The following is a 19,443-nucleotide window of genomic DNA, read 5'->3' as shown; positions in this document are numbered from 1 at the left end:
TGCGCACGGTGCAAAGAATGTTTCACAAAGGCATACCGTTGAGATCGAAGGAAACGGCTGGCCATCTCGCCGACCATGGGCTGGCTTGTGCTTGCGTGCTTGCTCCTTTTATCTGGTGTTGTGCTTCAGTGGGCAATGGTTGCAGATATATTGTAACTCCGACTAGTACTGCCCCAATTGCCAGCTGCCATTCAAATGAAAGCTAGTACTCCTTGCCAATTAATTGATGTGATATATTATTGAGTTCACTATGACATTCATCTAGCGGCTTGTACATGTTAATGTTTACTGCCCAAAGCGTGCATGGCAATTTTCAATTGAAACGAAACAGTACAATTTTGTCAAGTGAAAAACAAAGTCAAGTAGCCGAGAAATGTCAAAAATTTGTCGACTAACTTGCGTTTTTTGCACAGAGCGAAATGCTTGGCCATTGCGCCTAAATATTTGCAGATAACATTTGGACATGAATATGTGTATGTCTAAGTTTTTCATATTTTTTTGACATTTAGAAAAATATTTTTGATGGGCAAGAGCAAATGCTCCCCATGGCCAAATTGAATATCCGGTTTTCGATTCGTGTATTGAACGCATCACAGTTTTTTAACCCCACTCCAAGCTGTTGATGCGTTACATGCGTCATGTTCACGTGAAAGAGAGTCCGAGAATGGACGGATCGGACATTTCTTTTCTTTTTTCCTTTTGATTGAGAGAAGGTTGAGCAGGTAACAAGAGCAGCACCCGCCACCGCATGGATCACCTATGATCACGGTCGCCGAGGGCATAAACGGCAACAAAGCTGGGCCTTTTGGGGCTGAATAAGGATAGTTGTGTTGGTCCGTTAGTTGGATCTGAGTGAAGTATTCTATACATGGCCCAGGCACGGGGGCGAAATATGTAGGGTTTTAGGAAGTACCATTCTATGGGAAAAAGGGTTATACTCTGAATTTGTGTTCTAAAACTGGTAAATACTTCCAAGTTTAGTTAAGCAGAAAGAACACTTCCAATTGTAGTTAAAAAAGGAATACAAGTTCAGGATTTGACCATAAAAATTTCAAACCTATGTTGCAACCATTTTGAATTCACTTACGTGGGGAGCAAATATGACATATCACATCGACTGCTCGGGGCCCAATTGATTAGTATACCACAATATATAGCTAGTATATATTAAGTTGACTGAATTTGCAATTTGAATAAGTCGATTTTATGGAAGGGGGAACGGTTGGAGGAGAAAGAAATTTGAAGGAAGAAGGAAAAAGGACATCCATTGGATTTTTATCTAATGGCCTAGAGCCCTAGAAAATCAACTTACCTGAAATAAACTTTTGGGCGACTAACTTATAACTGGTCCCTAATATACCTAGTGCATTTTTCGTTCTACTTAATCCAGTTCTTGTTCCACTTTTGGGCCATGTCTGTTGGCCCAATGTAACCCGACAATATGCACGAGAGGACATGGGTGCATAATCAAGGCACACTGTCTTCGAAAAAAAGAAATCAAGGCACACGACCAAGAGGCTGGAGAAAATAAATAAAAGATACACTACTGTTGTTAGCGAGCTTTTTTTATGAGGGAAGCCAAGTCTTTATTGCTCAAAGATCATAGAGTTTCCAATACAAAAAGAATCGTGGGGTTGTCCCATCCAAACATGGTGGCCCCGTTCTAAAGACTGATAGTACTTGCTTAACTGCTTCTCGCATGCATGCTAGATATGTTGAATTTTAGATGGGCTCTGGGCCCATATATAAATAATATTTCCTTGTGAGGTGTCATGACATGGTGAGAAGTTTAGTCCCACCACATTAGTAAAGGAGTGTTGAGACTTCTTTATAAGGGTTTTTCTTTTAGATGCCATTGAAGCTTGAGAAGAGAAATGGTACATGCTAGCATCATCATTTATTTGTGGATTAAGTTAATAAAAAAGTAATAGTATATCCATCAAGATACACAAGAAAAAAATTATTCAATATTTTCATTCATTTGTTAGCATGCGAGCAGATAGAAATTTAGCCCTCGAAACAATAGATTATTTAAATCTTCCTAAATATGGATTTAGGGTGTCTTATTTTTAGAATATTCTTTTATGAGCCACGATACATGGGGTACATGTTTCTTGATGAATTTCTCACTCATAGTGTTCTAAATTTTGTTTCATCTCCAACAAACGGGTTGATACAATTTTTTAATACAAATATTACTTGTTTTTCACTTAGAATTTTTAAGACACTATGCATTAAACTGATGATAATGGGGCAGTAAAAGATGCATAGGTGAAAATAGATTAATATATAGTGGGAGGGGGAGCAAAATGATGATACATCGGCAACAAAGAAGTTGGTCGGTCCAATAAAATAGAGCAAGATGGCATCTTTTCTTGTTAACATGTTGGGGTGGAGAAGGACATGTATTATGTATAGTAATAGAACCAACTGAGAAAATAGGGGGAAACCACTTCAATTAATGACCTTATATGTCATTTTGTTCTACCAAACTATCGAGTTAAGAGTAGTTTGGGCTGCTTTTATTTTCTATCACATAGTTCCAATTGTTAGACATGAACCTTTTTTGAACATTTATTCATTATCCACTACGATCTACTTGAGGAAGCTCTCCCTTTGTGTGTGCTCGATGTGGCTGGGGTGGGAGGTTAGTATTATAAGTTCAGATGCTCTTCCCTTTATAGTTTAGCTACCAAGTACAACTCTCATTCACCTTCCTCCCTCCTTATGTATGTATGTATAGCTTGAGACTTCCTTCACTTTTCAATATTGTACTATTGTAGTTCTAGTCACGCGCATGGTGCTTACCTCTTTCCAAAACTCTTGCTATACCTATACAAAGTGGGTGAAATTGACGTCATTATTCACAAGTAATATCATTGACATTTAGTCATTTGCATAGTGGTCCAGCGTAGGCTAAATTATCCAATAGAAATGGAGATGATTATGAAACATAGAAAGAAACTCACTTGCTTGGAATGAGCGACACTAGGAAAGTACATGGAACCCGTTTATTTTTTCATGGAACCGATACATTCGTGATCTCTACAGGGTTTTTGCCAGGCTTAGGGCCTATTTTGGAACATGAGTATTTATGACCTATTTGGATTGAAGGATTATCATAGGAATTTTGAGGGATTTGAATCTTAAGAAAATTTTCCTACGGAAGCTCTTTGGTCCATAGGACTAAGGTTTTCGAATTCCTATGTAATCATTCATATGCCCCCATACCATAGGATATTCCTAGGGTTCTAATCCCTATGGAATTCATTCCTATGCCCCCAATATTACCTCAAACCTCATTGGGTCTCGGGGTTGAGATGCTACATAGTGTGAATTCCTGTAGAATTTCAAGACACGGAATATGAGAGATGCTTTTGTCTGGTGCACATGAGAAAACAGATGAATTTTGGAGGATCGATGAGAGAGAGAGGGAGGAGAGGGAGAGTGGAAGTGCGATGTAATTTTCTAAGAAAAATAAATAAAATGAGGTTTGAGCTCGATCATGTTGAGATTCCTAAGGAATGGAGGGCACATGAGAAAACACATGAATTTTGGAGGATCGATGGGAGAGAGAGAGGAGATGGAGGGGAGAGGGAGGAGAGAGAGAGGGAGAGAGTGCAAGTGCAATGTACTTCTCTAAGAAAAATAAAATGAGGTTTGAGCTCGATCATGTTGTGATTTCTAAGGAATGGAGGGCACATGAATTGAATCCATAGGAATATCTCGAACCCAATCCCACAGACCAAGGGGCTCTATGATTCAAAGGAATTTCAATGGAGATTTGAATTATTGGAATACTTCAGATTTTTTCCTATATTGGTCATTGATTCGCCTGATTGAATCATATAGGAGTTACCTATAGAATTGTTTACAGTACAACTCGTAGGAAATCTAGCATCTACCTCAACCGATTAGAAAATTTTCTTATTTTTCATTGCGCAATAAAAAAACACAAATTTTGTAGGATTCAAAACACCAAGTACAAGAAACGGGCTTCCCCTTCGAGATATAGTTATACATAGTACCATTTTCTCAACAGTTTCAATAACTATAGACCGATCAATATTTCTTGGATTTAAATCTATTTCTAGAAAATGTGCAAGTTATAGTTTTCACTAAATGTAAGTGGTACTAAAAGAATAGCATTATACCAAAACACCAGTTGGCACCTCGAAATCAATGGGCATTCATAATACTAAAAAATAGCATCGTAAAGCCTAAAATAAAACTAGGAAATATTCGAGTGACCATGACAAGTTTAGGACTTAAACCTGGGTGGGATGGTTCCACCACATATAAACCTAATAATCTAAGCTATGCTTACTTCGTGTGACAAAAACACTCAGATGCTCAACATCTTGTAAAAACTCTCTGCTGCACAAATCATTCCACGTCAATTATGTCAACAATTTTGTCAATGCCCACCAGCAGACAAACTCAAATCCTGTGTGCTGTTCGCATACACAAATTTCTCTATGTGGTCCCTTCCTGTCATGCAAAGATTACCCAAGTAGTCAAAACAACCAACTCTGAGCAATACATGCATATTACTGAAAATGATGATGCTAGCACCATGAAAATTAAAACCACATTACTCATATGGTGGATCTAAATTATAGTTTGTTTTGACCATTGTGTTCCTCTTCACGAGATCTTCAAAACCATATCCCACATTGGCATGTTTCAACGACTATATTTTATAAGGAACTTCCCATTACAAACTTGAGGAAGCCCTTCTAACTAGTGTTTGTGTGTGAGAGGAGGGGGGGGGGCTAGTGTTATAAATAGCAATGCCCATGTGTTCTTCTCTTTATTGCTAGCCTTTTTAAATGGACCTAAATAGTTTTATCTATCAAGCTAGTAAAACTCTCACCAACCTTCTGTCTTACATATGTATATATGTATAGACTTCCTTCAGTTCTATTGCAGTTCTAGTCGGATGGCACTTACCTCTATCCAAAACACTTACTATACCAATACAAAGGGGATGCAATGGACATCTTTACTTATAAGTAGTATCATCTCATATTTAATCATTTTTTCTAGAGATCGAGAGTGTGCTGCAATAGAAAGAGTGGGTTGAATCTTGTTCTCTAGAAATGGAGACGAAGCATAGAAAGAAACTCACTTGTTTGGAATGAGCGACATTCGAAAATTACATGGAACCCATTTGTTTTTTCATGTGGCCAATAAATTTGCGATCTCTACAATTCTGTCGCGTGTCCTAGGGGCTTTGTTGGAAGAGGAGAATTTAGGGCTTATTTGGATCGAAGTATTTTCATTGGAACTCTAGAGTACTCGAAAATGAAGGAATTTTTTTATGGAAGCCCTTTAGATCATAGGATTAGAGTACCATATTCCTACTATATCCATTCCTATGCCCTCTCATTCCATAGGAATTCCGAGATGAGCTCAAACCTCTTACTATTTTGTGTCTTTTGAGAAGTCTGGTGCTCCTTCACTCTATCTACCTATACCCTCCCTATGCAAGATTCTAGAATTGATGTGTTTCTTTCATGTCCACCATCCAAAAGGAACTTAATGCAAGATTTCCATGCTTTGATAATCTTGTAGGATTTCCCGGTATGCGGCATCTCAATCCTACATTTTGTCTATTGCGGCATTTTCATATTCTTGCAATCCATAGTGGCCCTTACCTTGTTAAGTTTCTTTATCGACTTTAACCCCTTCTCAACACACACACACACACACACCAAATGTCTACAATTGAAACAAAAAGAAACCCACGATTTTTGCTATACACTTCCGTACGGTAGTAGTCATTACAACTAAATAAAGGAATTTGTATTCATGCCCATTTCAGCTTTCTTGTTGAATTAGTATTCCGACTAATTCAATTGGAGGCTTCTAATACAGACATCCAAGCGAAGCGTTAGAATATTTTATGACACCATGAATGAAACTGATGACAATGCAGCAGTAAAGGGTGGATATGTGAAAATATATAGTGGGATGGCAGGGGAGCAAAATGATGATACATCGACAAGAAAGAAGTTGTTGGCCCAAATAAAGCAGATCGAGATGTCATATTTTCTTGTTAACATGTATGGGTGGAGGACATGTATTACGTATTTACGTACATAAATAGAAGCTAAGAAAATAGGAGAAAAGCAACTTCAATTAATTGAAGGAAATATGCCCTAAAGGCAATAATAGAGTTGTTATTTATATTTCCTTATATCATGATAAATGTTTATTATTCATGCTAGAATTGTATTAACCGAAAACTTAGTACATGTGTGAATACATAGACAAACAGAGTGTCCCTACTATGCCACTACTTGACTAGCTCGTTAATCAAAGATGGTTAAGTTTCCTAACCATAGACATGTGTTGTCATTTGATGAACGGGATCACATCATTAGAGAATGATGTGATGGACAAGACCCATCCGTTAGCTTAGCATTATGATCATTTAGTTTTATTGCTATTGCTTTCCTCATGACTTATACATATTCCTTTGACTATGAGATTATGCAACTCCCGAATACCGGAGGAACACTTCGTGTGCTATCAAACGCCACAACGTAACTGGGTGATTATAAAGATGCTCTACAGGTGTCTCCGAAGGTGTTTGTTGAGTTGGCATATATCAAGATTAGGATTTGTCACTGCGTGTATCAAAGAGGTATCTCTAGGCCCTCTCGGTAATGCACATCACTATAAGCCTTGCAAGCAATATGACTAATGAGTTAGTTGCGGGATGATGCATTATGGAATGAGTAAACACTACTGCATGATGCTGCTAACGCGACACTACGATCAGAGACCCTTCGACGAAATTGTGTGTGATGCCATAATCGCAAACGGTGGTGTAAAAAACCGTCAAAAAGGTGCAAAACGTTTACAATGGAGGATGCATCAAACACGGTTCAGATTTTAGTTGCGAGTGCGATGCAGGGCATACGGTTCAGTTTAATTAACTATTTGCGATGAGGAGGAACAGAAGAAACGGGCAGCCAGATGGAGGTGTGTGTGATATACATCATACGGTTCACTCGGATGAACTGTTTGTGATTAGGCAACACAAAAGAAACGGGAAGCCAGATGAAGGTGTGTGCGATATACGGCATGCGGTTCACTCAGATGAACTGTTTGCGTTGAGACAAGAGAACAGAAACGGTTCAATATAATAAGATGTGTGTGATACGTGGCAAACAGGTCTGTAATAAAAAAATGTATGCGAATACCGATAATAACAGAAACGGTTCCCTAGTGTGGTCCGTGTTCATTTGATCATCATCTCCTTCTTGTGCTAGCTCGATGTTCCTATGCTAAGTTTCCATTAATTGATGGAGTTTTACGAACACGCCACCGTTTCCCACCATTTCCTCACCTGTTTCCTGCCACCCAGCGATATTGCGCATAGGCGACGCGGGACACACGGAGGCGACAAGCGCAGCCTGTAGCACATCCACCTTTTCCAAGCATGCCAACCCACCAAAGCGGCGCCTCTGCCATCAACCTCGTTGACGAGGAAAATGAGCATGTGCCATGACCCGTCGATGTCGAGGTGCTCCCCGGCAACGCGATGGACGACACCGTGATGCGCGTCATCGCCAGGGTTGAGCAGACCTTTGGCGCATGGTGCTTGAGCGCCGCGGATCAAGATAGGCATGTCAGCGCCGATAGGCTACAGCTCGCCGCACAACATGATCGATGACGCGTCGTAGAGCAAGCTAGGCGTGTCCGCGCCGATAGGCTGCGGCTCACCGCATGATGAGACCGTTCGAGCGCCGCAGAGCGAGAGGCGCGGTGCGCCGCACAGCAAGAGCGCATTCATCGGCGCTTGCCTGCTGTCGACACGGTGTCGCAGCTGGGTACACGTCCGATCAGTACCCCCATTCCTCGCCAGGAGTGGGCAGAGTCCCTCAGCGCCGTACTTGCACCAGAGGCCGGCCACGTCGTACTTGCCCCGGACGCCCGTCGCGCCATTCGCATGGGTGCCGCCATTCGCCTTGTCCGCGGCCCGCTGGTGCCAACGCGCTGGTCCGTAGGCTCGACCGCCACCTTGGCCCAGGTGTCCACCTGGGCGCAGTAGAGGAACATGACCGTCACATCCTCGAGCTGGTGATCTCCGATGAAATAGCCAACTTGGAGGTCAAGATCGCGCTTCAGATGTACCGCGAGCATGTCGACCGCTTGGACGAACGCCTGCACGAGTTCAGGCAGAGCCAAGAGCTACCGTAGGCAAGGGCTGCTGGTCATGGTCTCATGGACGCGTTTTATTTCGAAAAGTCGTTTCGATGTGGATAGCTATGTATTCATAGCAATCATAGTATTGCTCTGTTTATTGCTCTGTTTCAATGTCTGTACTCTGTTTTCCATTCTTATATGTTCTGTTTCAATGTGTGTATATACACTTTTCATTCTGCATATGTGGATGATAACAGCTAGATTCAAATTCGTATATACAAAAACAGATAGAAAATGGAATTCACAATATATATATATATATATATATATATATTATATATATAATATCATCACATATACATGATGATACTTAACTACTAGGTACAATGCATAAAATTGAAAATGAACAATACTAAAACTAATAATCCCTCCTGGGGCCAATATTCTGGCAGCCCCTCTCCAGCAGCTCCCTGGTGCGCGACATCTTCCCAGTGCGGAGGCAGTACTCCTCCTGCGCCTCGCAGCGCTTGACGTACCGATCTGCCTCTTGCTGGCGGACGCGCGCGGCCGATCTTGCCATTTCGTTGGGCGCCCACCGAAGCTCCTCGTCGGTGGCACGCTGGAGCTTATCGGCCTACCTCCACGAAGCGACGAGGCACCCAACGCCTATGACCTTCCCCGTGAAGTACCCGTCTTCGTAGACCTCATCGGCACGACGACGCGCCCGCCCCCAAAGCTCTGCCGCCTCCTTTTTCCAGGCGGCATCACGGGCTTCACATGACGCTTGTACCTGGCTTCCTCCTCCGCCATCTCCTTCTTGAACGCCACTTGACTGGCTTTCTCATTTGCGGCCGCGACTTCCATAGACAAAGATTGTACTGGCCCCAAAACCAATCCAAAGTTGGGGGGTCCGGTGCAACCTCGTCAGGCGGCGCGTAGGGGTCCTCATTGCTGCTAATCGAGTGAGCGCCCTCGGCGGGCGGTGACTCCTTGTCGGCGTGTGGGCAGACCGGCGACGCCATGGCAGAGATTTGAGAGAGAGAGGACGAGCGAGGGGGGATGTAGATGAGAATGCAGACGTGACGGCGTGAGCAAGGTAGTATTTATTAGCGGATGAAATCTAGATCGACGGGGACAGTACACACGCCGGTCGCCGGAATTTACAAGTACTGCAGTATGAATTACACACGATTCCCGCAGCAAAATCCGTGTGTGAACATAATAGCCAAAATCCGTGTGTGAACATAATAGCTGACGGTTTCCAATGCAGAACCGTGTCTGATTATTGTCCCCGCCACTCACTTACCAAACCTCGAGCCGCGAGATAGAGAGCCAATCGTGTGGGGGCCGGTTGTCTTGCCAGATATTTACATTTTCTTTTTTGAACACCAGATATTTACATCGTCTGATGATTTTTTAACTCGAACACAAGTATACAAAAATATGATTTTTCTAACTGTTGTGGTTAGGCGTTGCATGTAGATGTAGTTCAAATTTGAATTACGGTCATTAAATAGTTAGAAAATCACTTAAATGTCTTTAAAAGGTCAAAAGACCTCTGAAATTTTCCAAATTTTCACATGACAGTTGTATTAGTGCATGTTAAATGTAGAAAAAAAATTAAAGGCCGTAAGAGGAAGCTATCTCCCGTTCGTCATCAAACATGCATTGTTCCCTTTCGGAACAACGAACCTTCTAGTGAGTTGCTCTGGTTTGTGAGGGACGTGTGTCCAAACTTTCGTTAAACAAGCTAATTTTTTTACCACATCATCTTGGTGGCATGACATTAAATCAAGCAATGTTTCATGTTTTTTCTAATCATTTTTTAATTTTTGGAATTAAAATGCCATGGCAGTCCATGCATACATATGCATGTGTCCATGCCTTGAGACCAATATGTTTGAAAATTCCTTCTAATTTACTGCACATAGAATTAACTCACACACAAGTACACATATATGATTTTTAAACCGTTTGGTTAGGCGTTGTATGTAGATGTAGTTTAAATTTGAATTACGGTCATTAAATGGCAAGAAAATCACTTAAATGTCTTTAAAAGGTCAAATGACCCCTAAAATTTCAAAATTTTCACATTATAGTTGTAGCAGTACACGTTAGACGTAGAAAAAAAATTTAAGGCCGTAAGAGGAAATTATCTCTCGTTCGTCATCAAACATGCATTGTTCCCTCTCGGAAGCACGAACATTCTAGTGAGTTGCTCCGGTTTGTGAGGGGTGTGTGTCCAAACTTTCGTCAAATAGGCCAATTTCTTTACCACATCATCTTGGTGGCATGACATTAAATGAATCAAGGTTTCATGTTTTTCTGATCATTTTTTGGAATTAAAATGCCATGTCACACTATGCATATGTATGCATGTGTCCATGTTGTGAGACCAATATGTTTGAAAATTCCTTCTAATTTACTTCACATGGAATTAACTCGCACACAAGCACACAGATATGATTTTTCAAATCGATTTGGTTAGGCGTTGCATGTAGATGTAGTTCAAATTTAAATTACGGTCATTAAATGGATATAAATTCACTTAAATGTCTTTAAAAGGTCAAATGACCCCTAGAATTTTTAAAAATTTCACATTACAGTTGTAGTAGTGCACGTTAGACGTAGAAAAAAATTGAAGGCCGTAAGAGGAAGCTATCTCCCGTTCGTCATCAAGCATGCATTGTTTCCTCTCGGAACCACGAGCCTTCCACTACTAGGAAAAACCTTACCAGTAGCGTGGGTTTTTTGCATACCAGTAGCGTGGGTGCCCGCGCTACTGCTACGACGCTACAGCTATTTTTTAGCAGTAGCGCGGTTCTTACCCAACGCTACTGCTATTAGTGATAGCGCTTCTATAGTATCCCATGGTACTACTACCTAATAGGATTTTAAAAAAAATTATACGCTCCAAACATCCATCGATCATTTGCGTCAACTAGTAGACGGTGCATTGGGTTGGGAATCCAGTACAAGTACTAGTACAGTCTCAGCAAACTGATTAAACAAGGGAGATGAGCCTGCCGGAGCCACCGGCTTGCAGGTTGCCTGATCCATGTGCGCCGTCCACAGATCCAAGCTAGGTAGGACGAGATCTACCACACAAAAATAGAACACGGGGCTCCCTTGTTAATTTTTCTACCTCAGAGCATGAAGAACGGGGAGACGGGAAGGAGAGTGGGCTCAGTGTTGTTGGACGGATGCGATCTCCCACGCGGGAAGGGAGATGCTGAGTAACGCGCCGGCCGCGTCCTCGCCGGTGACGGACGTGCAGGTCACTGTGAGCTACTGCATAAGGAATGACACGACCCCCACATACTGTGCTGCGGCCGACATCTGCACCTTGCCGGAGGCTGGAGAAGTAGCCGCTTGGAGCTTGGTGAGGGGAAACTTAGGCGGCGGCTAGATCCAGTAGTGGAGGAGGATGAGGACGCAGCGGCCAAAAGAAAGATTAGAGAGAGAGAGACCGAGGGGATGGGACGCTTTGGTATTTTATACACAGCTGCTATAGTTACTGCACAACTGGCGACAAAATAGTAGTAGCGCGGTGTGTTTCACCTGCGCTACAACTATCTAGTTAGTAGTAGCGTAGGTTTTGCAGCCCGCGCTAGTACTACAGCACGTACGGGTCATATGAAGGGAATCACTTAGTAGTAGCGCGGGCTTTATACCCAGCGCTATTACTATCAACATAGTAGAAACGTGGGTTTATAACCCGAGCTACTACTAATTAGCAGCAGCGAGGGGTACATAATCCGTGCTACTACTAAGATTCTACCTATAAGGTATTTCCTAGTAGTGTTCTAGTGAGTTGCTCCGGTTTGTGAGGGGTGTGTGTCCAAACTTTTGTCAAACATGCCAATTTCTTTACCACATCATCTTAGTGGCATGACATTAATTACATCAACCAACGTTTCATGTTTTTTGATCATTTTTTTTATTTTTTGGAATTAAAACGCCATGTCACTCCATGCATACGTATGCATGTATCCATGTCGTGAGACCAATATGTTTGAAACTTCCTTCTAAGTTATTGCACATGGAATTAACTCGCACGCAAGTACACATATATGATTTTTCAAACCGTTTTGGTTAGGCGTTGCATGTAGATGTAGTTTAATTTGAATTACGGTCATTAAATGGCTAGAAATTCACTTAAATATCTTTAAAGGGTCAAATGGCCCCAAGAATTTTCAAAAATTTCACATTACAACTGTAGTAGTGCACATTGGACGTAGAAATAAAATTGAAGGTCGTAAGAGGAAGCTATCTCCCGTTCGTCATCAAACGTTCGTCATCAAACATGCATTGTTCCCTCTCGGAACCACGAGTCTTGTAGTGAGTTGCTCCGGTTTGTGAGGGGTGTGTGTCCAAACTTTCTTCAAACATGCCAATTTTTTTCCACATCATCTTGGTGGCATGACATTACATCAACCAAGGTTTCATGTTTTTCTGATCATTTTTTTTTAATTTTTTGGAATTAAAATGCCATGTCACTCCATGGTTAATTGTGTCATAGCCGTTAGACCAATATGTTTGAAAATTCCTTCAAATTTACTGCACATGGAATTAAATCGCACACAAGTACACAAAATATGAGTTTTCAAACCGTAATGGTTAGCTGTTGCATGTACATGTAGTTCAAATTTCAATTACGGTCATTAAATGGCTAGAAAATCAGTTAAATGTCTTAAAAGGTCAAATGACCCCTGAAATTTTCCAAAATTTGACATGCCAGTTGTATTAGTACTACAAAATTTCTCGTACATTTAAAACACCATCCGTTCCCACTGTACTCCAAATTCGTCTTTCACAGCTAATAAAAAAATATCTACAACATCACACAGTTGTTTTCTAGAAACCGTTTGCGATGAAAAATATCTGGGTGTATTTAAGTTTCCCTCCTTAAGCTTCGCCGGCTCGTCTGCTCCAGTGCTGGCAACCCCCGAATCCCGACCCCCATTCCCGCACCCCTTTCTTGCAAAGATGATGCCATGGAAACGCTTCATGAGCTGTGACGGTGGCTGCAAACGCCGAGAGCGCTCAAGCTGCCGTCCGTGCCACCGATGTCGCCCTGGCCCGGGTCGAGACCATCCACGCCAAGATCAAGGATGCACACGCCAAGATATTCCAGGCCACCTTGGACTCCAGCATGCAACCCACGTCTGAAAAGGCGGCGGTGGTCATGGAGCACCTGCTTCCTCATGAGGTCGCTAAGCGGGAGCTGGAGATGCAGGAGGCGGCGGAGATCGAGAAGCGCCGTGAGGAGGAGTTGCGCGTAGCCGAGGTCAAGGTAGAGAAGAGTCTGTCCGTTGAGGAATCGGCGGTGGAGTACCAACGCGAGCTCTGGCGCAACCACTACTACGAGTACTACAACCTTGAGGGCGGCGCCGAGGACGAGGACGCGGTCGACTTCAGCAGGGGGACACGGAGTCCACCAACGGCGGCATGTCGCCAGGACAAGTCGTCGATGTCTCATCTCACACCGGCGATGCATAGGCCGGCGCGGTGGTTGATTTGTTAAAATTATGCATACTTAGGCTTTATTTTTAATGCTGGTATTTTGTTAAAGTAGTGTTTAGGTCAATTGGCTCTGTTTAATTACTAAAATTGCTCGATTCAGTAAGTGTGGTCTGTCTGCTATATGCTCTTTTGTGTGCCCAAATTAGCAAGCGAAGTTAAATTATGCAATGACGTACCCGGGGAAATTTCCACCAAAATTTGAATTATCAAACTCATTCCATGCGCGTAAAGTAGAAGAATCGTTTGCGATGCACACAATCGTTCAAAGTGAAATGTCCGGCGGCACCGCGCACAAAGTTTCCCTCCACATTTTCAAAATTTTGGCCTACCGCCAAAATATCTACCCCGCCCCTCTTCCCCCTTTCCCACCCCCTTTTCTCCCGACCACAAGTCACATTTCCCCTGTTTCGTCCTTCCTTCCTTTCTTCCTTCCTAAGCTATAGCCGCTTCCTCCCTCTCATCGTCTCGCATCATTACTGCCGGGGTCGCCCTGGTCTTCTGCAAAGACCTCTCCAGCGGTTCCTCCTCCGGTGACGACTCCTTCACCACCCGGGTATGCCTCTCTTCTCTCTCTTGGGCTATGACTTGGAATGAATGATTTTTACCCGGCGATCGATTTGAGTCATTTCTTCCTCTTGTAGCTCCCTAGGACCATCAGTGGCAACGAATGGAGCGGGGTGGCTGAAGATCTATCTACTCGTTGTCACCATCAATCTCCATGCGTGAAGCTAGTTGCGTTTGATTCTATGGACAGTGGGAGGAAGTTTCTGGCATGTGCAGAGAAGTGATATATCTCCAACGTATCTATAATTTTTGATTGTTCCATGCTATTATATTATCCATCTTGGATGTTTTATATGCATTTATACGCTATTTTATATGATTTTCGGACTAACCTATTAACCTAGAGCCCAGTGCCAGTTTTTGTTTTTTTCCTTGTTTTTGAGTATCGCAGAAAAGGAATATCAAACGGAGTCCAATTGACCTGAAAATTTACGGAGATCATTTTTGGACCAGAAGAAGCCCACGGAGCATCGGAGATGGACCAAAAGAGTCACGAGGCCACCACGAGGGTAGGGGCGCGCCCTACCCCCCTGAGCTCCCCCCGCCTCATGGCCGCCTCATGGACCCCCTAACTTGTTCCCGATGCCAACGCCTCTTATATATCCCCAAACTTCCATAAATGAATAGATCGGGAGTTCCGCCGAATGCAATCCTCTGTAGCCACCAGAAAACCAATCGGGGCCCTGTTCCGGCACCCTACCGGAGGGGGAATCCCTCACCGGTGGCCATCTTCATCATCCCGGCGCTCTCCATGACGAGGAGGGAGTAGTTCACCCTCAGGGCTGAGGGTATGTACCAGTAGCTATGTGTTTGACTCTCTCTCTCTCTCTCTCGTGTTCTTGATTCACATGATCTTGATGTATCGCGAGCTTTGCTATTATAGTTGGATCTTATGATGTTTCTCCCCCTCTACTCTCTTGTGATGGATTGAGTTTTCCCTTTGAAGTTATCTTATCGGATTGAGTCTTTAAGGATTTGAGAACACTTGATGTATGTCTTGCATGTGCTTATCTGTGGTGACAATGGGATATTCACGTGATCCACTTGATGTATGTTTTGGTGATCAACTTGCGAGTTCCGTGACCTCGTGAACTTATGCATAGGGGTTGGCACACGTTTTCGTCTTGAATCTCCGGTAGAAACTTTGGGGCACTCTTTGAAGTTCTTTGTGTTGGTTGAATAGATGAATCTGAGATTGTGTGATGCATATCGTATAATCATACCCACGGATACTTGAGGTGACATTGGAGTATCTAGGTGACATTAGGGTTTTGGTTGATTTGTGTCTTAAGGTGTTATTCTAGTACGAACTCTAGGATAGATTGAACGGAAAGAATAGCTTCGTGTTATTACTATGGACTCTTGAATAGATCGATCAGAAAGAATAACTTTGAGGTGGTTTCGTACCCTCAATAATCTCTTCGTTTGTTCTCCGCTATTAGTGACTTTGGAGTGACTCTTTGTTGCATGTTGAGGGATAGTTATATGATCCAATTATGTTATTATTGTTGAGAGAACTTGCACTAGTGAAGTATGAACCCTAGGCCTTGTTTCAAGCATTGCAATACCGTTTACGCTCACTTTTATCATTAGTTACCTTGCTGTTTTTATATTTTCAGATTACAAAAACCTATATCTACTATCCATATTGCACTTGTATCACCATCTCTCGCCGAACTAGTGCACATACAATTTACCATTGTATTGGGTGTGTTGGGGACACAAGAGACTCTTTGTTATTTGGTTGCAGGGTTGCTTGAGAGAGACCATCTTCATCCTACGCCTCCCACGGATTGATAAACCTTAGGTCATCCACTTGAGGGAAATTTGCTACTGTCCTACAAACCTCTGCACTTGGAGGCCCAACAACGTCTACAAGAGAAGGTTGTGTAGTAGACATGTCAGAAGAAGGTTAGACCTTTCGTTGTTACAAATCATTGTTAGATGTGATTCAGACACTGTCATGCGGTCCCAACCCATTCATACCACACCTTCAACCAAACGCATCCTAAGACAGTGTCACAGTTTGTACCTAGTATCTTAAATTGTTGCCATCTCATCAGCGGTGCCATTAGAAAATTATTTGGCACCGCTTCAGTAGTTTGTGCAGCCAACTTTGGTCCACACATCCGAGCAGCCAAGCAGTAAAATACTAATTCTTTATGGCACGAAGGAATTGGGCATCGGAGCAACTACGTGCTCCAGAGTCCGGGTCCCTGTTTTTTTTTCTGCTACATCGGCTCGCCAGTGCAGGGCACCGGTGCGAGATGTAGCAACAGTTGTCTTTACCCTAGTTTTGGCATACATAGTGGACGACCTTAGTGCTATTAGTTCTATGTTACTAAAATTGTGCATATACACACCTGTTAGTATCAATTTGCTGTCATCCAAATACTGTCGCTATGCTGCTGCAGTTATATTTGCTTTCCTCATAAAATGTGCAATTTGTTATTTATTGTACATGAGTAAGAACTTGTAGCGTCGTTATAGTTAATTATAGCTTCTGATGTTCCAGAATTTGGTTGTTGTCTCAGTACCAATTATTTCATTTGCACATTGATCTTTTTGAGAAGATATGTCATAATTAACATGTTTCTTCATTTTTTCAAAATAAGCATTGGTGATTTTGTATGTTGCTATAAACCCATTTCCCCTACAATTGTTACTGATCTAGTTTTAAATATTATAGGATGAACGAAAGTGTTCTTACTTGAAGTGGGTTGATCAAGAGTGGCCATAGTCTTTGAAAATGTGCCTAGCGAAGCTTTGGAGCATGTATGAGGAAGAGAACAAACGTAGGCTTAGAGAAACTGTTGTCAACACTGAAGAATATTTGAAGATGCGGGATAAAAAGTGAAGCTGGAGAATGAGCTCAGATTTTTTAAATCAGACTTTGCTAAGATGGTGTTGGCGAAGGAGGAGTCACTTTCCCAGTTGACCCGTACAAAACATGTTCTTACTGAACTGAAAGCAGAGGTGGATAAGAAGAGCCTGGATGATCTCGATTAGAGAAATGAATGTATTGTTCTTATGAAGTTGAACTAGCTATATGTTGTACCGTGTTGTTTTCATGTAGCTACCGTACTGTGATGTTATAATATATTTATGTGCCTGATATGAAATTGGCAAACAACTGTTCGATATGAAATGTGAATTTGCGTAATACTAGAATTATTAATTGTAAACTAATAAACCTGCTAAATGTGTCATGGACCTTTGCAAACGGTTCTAGCAGTAAAAGCGCTTGCAATGCATAGCCCAATGCCACACAGTTTCTTCATCAAATCGTGTGTGATATAGTTGATAAAAGCAAACAATTAACCAAGGCAGACCGTGTGTGATAGTTACACATTTCACGCACGAGCCTACAAATAAAACTGTGGGGGATGTACGTACGAACAGAAACGTTTTCTCTAGATTGACTGTGTGGGATGTTCATAAGAACGAAAACGTATTTCTTGGATTGACTGTGTGTGATATACATAGGAACGGAAATGTTTTTCTGGGATTCACCGTGTGGGATGTACATACCTACGGAAATGATTTTCTCGGATTACCGTGTGGGATGTACATACCTACGAAAATGATTGGGTTTCGATGCCTCGCCCGATCGCACATGGCCCCATCCTGTGTCCCAGGAGGGCCTATCCTCGGCGATTTCTGGGTCATGTGGGAAGGACCCCCCTATCGCCCACACTCACTTGGCGACGGTTCCAAATGTCATCGCAGAAAGGGGTTAAAAACCGTTTGTTTAGAACCGATGCGCACCAATGAAAGAGACTTGCCGGTAACGAGATTCAACTAGGTACGATGATACCGACGATCGAATCTCGGGCAAGTAACATACGGATGACAAGGCACTACAAAAAAAGACACGTCCGTGACATTTTGGGCCGAACGAATTTTTTTCTGTCATGCTTATGACACTTCTATGACGATAATTATGACAAAACCCGGTATCATCATAGATGCGGTGGGCTCCTACTTCTATGACAAAAATCATGATAGAAAATGGGCTTTTCGTCCTGGGCGGGCTAAAGATGCAGTTGCACGACATTCTTTGGGCCGTCCATGACGGAAAAAACTGTGGTAGAAGTGAAGGCGAGGAAAATATCGTGGAGTTCCCGGTTACGGTGGGTGGTCGGGGGCCGAGTGATGCGCATCTCTCGTACACGTACGCGCGTGTGGGTGAGGCGTTGCGTTCTAACTGAACCCGAGCGAGGCGTTGGGCTCTAACTGAACCTGAGCGATTGCACTAACTACGTTACTGAACCCGAGCGAGCGATCCCCATCACATTGGGGAGAATAAGGGCGGTGCTCGCCGTCGCCGGTAGCCCATGCGTGAGACGGTGAGAGAGAACTTTGAACTGGAAACGTGGGAGATGACTAAGGGAACTCGAGCTGCAATATTTGTTATGTGGAGGGTGCTTATGAAAAATTTCTAGCATCTCTCCCCCTTTACTCGGTCCGTACCACAAGATTTCCATCGAATGGCCTTATTGACGAGATCGCATGGTTGCACTTAAGGTGCTGATCCTATACAAGTTCCCCCTGGATGTATTTATAGTGGTTACATGGGGCATTTTTTCTTTTGAACCTTACATGGGGCATTTGGAAGGAGATGAATAACAAATACTATAAGGATCAACCCATGTCATGATGCATGGCTAGCCAGGTTCAAGGAAGATTTCTCTATGACGATACAACGCTATAAGCAGAGCCTAGTGCCTTTTACCCATTTCTTTGTTTAGAGCATCCTTTTACCCATTCCTTTGTTTAGAGTATCTCTAGTAGACCCCTTAAAATGGTCAAACCTATAAAAAATAAGGCATTTACAGTTTCGATCAAAAAACGGTCCCTAGTAGACCCCGTAAAGTTTGATCGACCCTTCAAAATTTTAAGGGGCACCGAGGATCCATCCGCGAGAACCCCATATTTATATATTGGAGGGCAATATATAGTTCAACCCGTAAATGGTCAAACCTTGTCGGAGCAAATGCACTGCCGCGGAACTGGCCAGAATCAACCTGAAACTCGTAGGAATCCGTCGCCGCACATCAGAAAAGGTCACCGCACGCCAGAATTTGTCGATGTCGGTCCAAATTGTGGCCGGCTCGACCTTCACCACCAAGGTGAGGCCGGCCACGAGCGGGGTGGAGCAGGCCGCCGGCGGCCAGAATCAAGGCGGGGTGG

This window comes from Triticum urartu, chromosome 7 (genome assembly GCF_003073215.2).
Source record: "Triticum urartu cultivar G1812 chromosome 7, Tu2.1, whole genome shotgun sequence".
Taxonomy (NCBI): Eukaryota; Viridiplantae; Streptophyta; class Magnoliopsida; order Poales; family Poaceae; genus Triticum; species Triticum urartu.
Note: the sequence above shows the minus strand (reverse complement) of the source record.